The sequence below is a fragment of the Dermacentor silvarum genome, chromosome 5, assembly GCF_013339745.2.
Source record: "Dermacentor silvarum isolate Dsil-2018 chromosome 5, BIME_Dsil_1.4, whole genome shotgun sequence".
NCBI classification, from domain to species: domain Eukaryota; kingdom Metazoa; phylum Arthropoda; class Arachnida; order Ixodida; family Ixodidae; genus Dermacentor; species Dermacentor silvarum.
In genome coordinates this window covers 175319844-175325359 of record NC_051158.1, presented here as the reverse complement: position 1 = coordinate 175325359, position 5516 = coordinate 175319844, and the positions used below count along the sequence as shown (strand labels likewise).

At 50.8% G+C, this 5516-nt stretch overlaps 1 long non-coding RNA gene across 1 annotated transcript; it reads right to left on the bottom strand.

Moving 5' to 3' along the window:
- Nucleotides 1-1089: 1089 nt before the first annotated feature.
- Nucleotides 1090-2693, bottom strand: LOC125945235 (uncharacterized). Its single transcript, XR_007466725.1, has 2 exons — nt 2255-2693; nt 1090-1223 (listed from the first exon to the last, which is right to left on the bottom strand). It is a non-coding gene; the product is annotated as an uncharacterized LOC125945235 (long non-coding RNA).
- Nucleotides 2694-5516: the final 2823 nt, after the last annotated feature.

Genomic DNA, 5516 nt, shown 5'->3' with positions numbered 1-5516 from the left:
TATTGAGCGCTCTCTAGACGATCTTGGGGTTACGGCCCAAGCAATATTTTCCGAGGGCCGACCATCGGGTGGTACTTGGCAGATCGCTGGGAGTCGATCATGTCGTCTTGAAGAGCTTGAGCCGTAAAAAAAGGTCACAGTTTCGCCCTAAGGGCGAAGCAATGAATGCGAAAGCAACACAGCAATGCCATACGAAGTAAGGTGAGCGGCTTTGGTAGCAATATGAATTGTAGTAAACATGAGCTGATTAAGTAAGCAGGTGTGCTGCGGCGTAAGTAGACCGACATGAAGAGAGACTCGATGACCACGAGAAGGCGCCTGTGAAACGGTGGTGTTGATGAGAAGCGCTTCCCGTGGGCAGCACGTGCGAAGGGACACACCTGTAGCGCTGCACTGCCGATCCGGGCAGCATTGCATGTGTAGCGTGCGTTGGAAAATGTGGCCCGACTATTACGAACTGAATGAACAAGCGTGGTGTGAGCGCGCACAAACAAACATGAATAGATCACACTGAATGACTGCAGACAACGACTGTCAAAACGCTGGCAGCAAGCAGCGGGCGAAGGTACACTCGGCCACAAAATATTGCGGGCGGCGCGAGCGCGTGGCGAAGCGGTCCTCCTCTCCTTCTAGCGGCACACCCCTGGTGTCGAGACCGACGCTTGCGCACATGCGCGTCCTTCCGTGACTGCAAGCGTGCATGTTTCCGCGCTTGTTCCTTCCGCGCCGATGATATCCCAGTGTCGCCGCGAGGTGCCCCTCTTGCGATTGTCACTGTAGCGGCATAGAGAAAGAAATTCAACAAGAGGGGACACTCCCATAGAGCCCAGCGGCCGAATTGACTGCAGCGTGCCAAGCGGTCGGTGTCGATCACTTACATCACTTCCGGTTTCGGTTTTGGGCGCGCGTATTTTGAACGCAAGCTAGCACGCCGGCTGCGACCCCCCCCCCCCCCCCTCCTTTTATTTAATTTTTTTTTTGCTCTTCGTGCAGAATTGGTTTATTATTTAGTAAAAATGATTGCGAACGATCTCGTAAAGTCCCATCGAATCTGTGCCACGTGCAATTTCACAAAGTAGACGCAAGACCTTTTGTGCAATGTGGAAATATTTATTTTGCGCTATATAAAAGCTCGTTCCGCGCTTTTTGTGCGTTCATCCAACGTTGTGACACCAGCAGGTAAGGCAGTAGTTCCTGTACGAAGCTCCACCGGACGGCACCAGCTGAAAAAAAAAGTAAATTACAAGCATGTTACATTTGCAAGCACGTAGCAGCATGTTACAAGCATGAGTCATTTTGGTATTTAGATATAGGAATACTGCGTGTAGAGGCGAAACGTGCGAAAGCGGTGAATGAGCGGCATTACAAACAAAAGCAATTCGCTTTTACATACATGGCGTAGGAAATACCCGACTCATCCCAAACATATATGAAAACATCTGATTTCCAAGCGTTCCCCCCTTTCCGGGCATTACTTCCTGCACTTTGGCAACACAAATACACGGGCGACTTCGCGTTTTCAAAACTTGGCCTTAGGTTATGCGACGGTACGTGACATACACAGAGACGGACGCAACAGGCACTCAAGACAAATGCGTGGGTGCAAAGCCTGCTTTCAGTCCTTTAGAAGACGGAATTTTCGAATTACAAGTGTGATATGTTCCTCGGCGTTATCTTTCGCGCGTTCTGCCGGCGCCAGCAGCACACTCCCATGTTATCACTCTTGGTAATCGCCCATCGCGTTTTCAACATGCGTGAGTACCGAAAGAAGGTATAGGTTGTTGCGGGGCCACAAAAAACGCCACAAACTTGAACCTCTATAAGATTCATTACGCGCCAAACTAACTTTAATCACCACGGCCGAGCTGCTTATCGCTAACTGCGTCACAGCGCGCTGTGCGGCCAGCGTGCCTCAAGAGTACCCAGAAAGTAACGAAATTACTCTTCAGTAATGTCTGGCGTCAGAGAAAGCGGCACAAACTTCTTCTAGTAAGATGCACTACACGGCGCACTACGACCGAGTTGGTTCTCGCTAACTGCGTCACAGCACGCTGCGCGGCTAGTGTGCCTCAACAGAACCAAAATAAGTTACAATAATCCCCTAGGAAGCTTCGGAAACATGTCCCAGCACGATTCATTAACTCAAATTAACTGCGCCAGGACGGCCGAGCTGTTTTTCGCTAACTGCGTCCTAAGTCTCGGTGCCGTGCCGTAAGCCTAAATGCGTCGTAGACTGTGAAACCAAATTTCTCACCTTGCCGTAATCCAATAGTGCAGTGGTGTCTTGTCCCAGTGCAAAAGGAACGTAAGCATACGCCGGGAGCCCACGAAACCAGGCTACTTTACAAAAAAAAAAGGGGGGACAGACGGGTCGCCGCGGGCGAGCGCTCAAACGCGCGCGCGGCCGCACTCGCTGGCTTCGGGTGACTGTCTGGTGGATGACGCATGTATCTGGCGCGTCATTGACCTGTGGCTAGGTAAGGCAAGGAAAATAAGTCGCAAAGCTTAAGTTCATTTATACGCAAAACGTTTTAGTTTTCGCGGCAAATAATTTAAAAAATAAATCAATGCCTGTTAACTTAAGTTCACTTTCTTTTTTTTTTCGATGCTCGCGGCAGCTAACGTTCGGTGTCAAAAGTATAGCGTGACGTATGGTGACGTGTTTCCTGTTGCCAGTTTTTGCCGAGTGTCCCCTCTTGTTGCATTTCTTTCTCTATGGTAGCGGCTTCGACGGGCAAAAAACAAAACAAAAAACAGTTGATTTAACGGAAATAAGTTTATTTTCATCTTGCCTATCATTCTATAGAGCGCCTTTCTGCCACGCTCTTCTGCGGGAGAACGCCCCGTTCGTAAAAAGAAAAAGAACGAAGATTGGGCACGAAAAGGCGCAGCGCAGAAACGAGAACTGCGTTGTTGCGCTCGCGACCGGGAGATATGCATCCGCGCTCGTGACGCGGCAAAAAGCGGCCGCAGCTACGCACGCCAGCTCACTGTTCACATATATATATAGTTATGCCCGTCGAAGCCGCCGCCTCGCGACTATCCTCGGATATCGCCGGCGCGCAATGTGCAAGCGCGGGAACATGCACGCTTGCTGTCCCGAAGGTGCGCGCATGCGCGCAAGCGTCGGTCTCGACACCAGGGCTGCGCCACTAGAAGGAGAGGAGGACCGCTTTGCCACGCCGAGAAAACGATCGCCTGAAGGCGCTGCTGCGCAAGGGGCTTTACTGCTGCGCTAAAGCCCCTATATATAAAAAGTAGCGCCATCCACTTCCCTCCTCTTCCGTTCCACTATCGCGCTCGGCGCGACCAGCGCGATCGAGGCGCGATATCGACAGTGGCGCTGCCTGCGTCGGGCCTGCCGTGGCAGACGACAGCTAACGCGCTACCAGAGGAAATCCGAGGAAAACTTCGATCGCGCCCTGCGGAGACGTTTTTGAGGCGCGATTTTGCTTCGTCAGTCAGTAACTGGTCTTAATAATGCCGTTTTGGAAGTAGCAACAAGACGATGCGAGACGGCGCAAATATCAAGTGTGCAGCAAGCGTTTGCGCACGCCGGATGGTAAACAAAAAAAGCCTTTTGCCCTCGCCTTGTCGGTTGCGGCAACTTAAGGCGCAGCTGCATGCCATCACAACGAAGTTCTTGTCCCTAACACGTTTGATCCGTTTGTGCGTACAGCACTTTCGTCGCACAGGCCCGAGAATGGCAGTCGGAGCGCGCTGGAAAGAAAAAAATATACAGAAGCGCGACGCGAACTTCCACGTGACACGGATTGGCCAATGGGGGAGTGGAGGAGGCTGGGGTGACAGGAGGCGGCTAAGAGAGGGCGAGGAGGAAGCGCCGGGGTGAGCGCGGTGGCGGCAAGATCTAAGAATGGCGCTACTTTTATAAATATAGGGGTTTTACTGCTGCGCCTCCTGACAGCGCCCGCAATGTGGAAATTTCAAGCAGCGCGGTCGCTCCGCGGTGCAGTCTCCGCTTTGTTTACATTGTTTCGCCCGCGCTTTCCTTCGCTGCTCGTGCTCACGGCGCTCCGTTTTCGAAGGCGGCAGATCGCGTGCTTGCTGAACAGCGATGCAAAGACTGCAGTGCGATTTCAAGACGGTTACCGACGCCAACAGTTTTTTTCGTGGCGGCAACCTCAAGAAAGGGGAGCGTCTGCTTCCACACGTGTGTGGTGTTGAAAAATTGTGGGCGGTGATGTGACAGTGAAAGCCAAGTGCGTGTCGGAGGTGTCCAACAAGACTGTATACGACATCGAGTTAGAGGTACACACCGAGTTCAGTCATTTAGTCACTTTTATTTCTCTATGGTGCAGTCACAAAGCGGTCATGCATGCTTGCAGAGATGTGCAGAGACGGTGACGATTGCGGTTCGTTTCGTTGGTCGCTGGGCGCGCACACACGGCTGCTCTCAATTTGGCTCCCAGGGAGTGGCATCAGCACTGTCGGAACAGAAAGAACACATGCATTAGGCACCAATAAGCCAATAAAATTAATTAACGATGTAAGTACTACATATGTGCATAATGCCTTATGTCATGCTGTATAAATATTTAATGTATATCATGCCTTATTCAATGCTAGAGTCATGGCAACTCATTGCATTATTGAGCAAGGTATCTTTTCACTGGTCATGAGAAATCACTCGTACAAACTGCTCCGCGAAATGAACCCAGGTCACGGTAACCAGCAATCACCTTGGGACCAGCAGCACGAGCGCAAGAATTAGCGATACATGCCTCACCAAAGCAAATCTAGTTTCTCGTCGGGCGAATGCCCCGCCGCAGCAAAAGTAAGCTCACACCGATGGCCGGCTACTACACGAAACGATTCTTGGCGGGAAGAGTGAAGCAGGAAAAATGTGCAAGGTGGCAATTACTTTAAAACATGCTTGGATATTGTGAACCCAGAAAGCATGGCCAAGCAACAGACATAACGCCCGCGTCTCGGGCAGCTGCTTTGCGACCTGCCGCTTACCGACGCATGCGATGTCCGTAGCTTGCATTAAATACGGATTGCCACCACACAAAAGACAAGTAACATGCGGCCCTATTTGTTGCCTGTGCAACTAGGAATTAAGGTTGCAGCGTTTGGAAAAATGATATAATTATCTTGAGCCAGTCTTTGCCTATCGCGAGTGAACTAACAGTACAATCAATTAAATTCGTAGGTTTTACGTGCCAAAAGCACAATATCATTATGAGGCACGCTGTAATCGAGGGTCTCAGGAATAAATTTGACCACAGGGGGTTCTTTAACGTGCACAAAAATCAAAGTACATGGCAAGAACTGTATTCTTGCATTTCGCCACCATTGAAATGCGGCCGCCGTGGCCGGGAATCGAGCTCGCGTCGTCGAGCTTAGCGCCGCTACACGTATGCATTTACCGCTAAGCTAACACGGCGGATTTCACTGTACGATTCAACTACGCGACACGTCTTAATAAACGGCCATGCGCTAAATACAGGCACATTACTATTGCGTTTTTATCGAGCGGCCCTGATATTGCACGC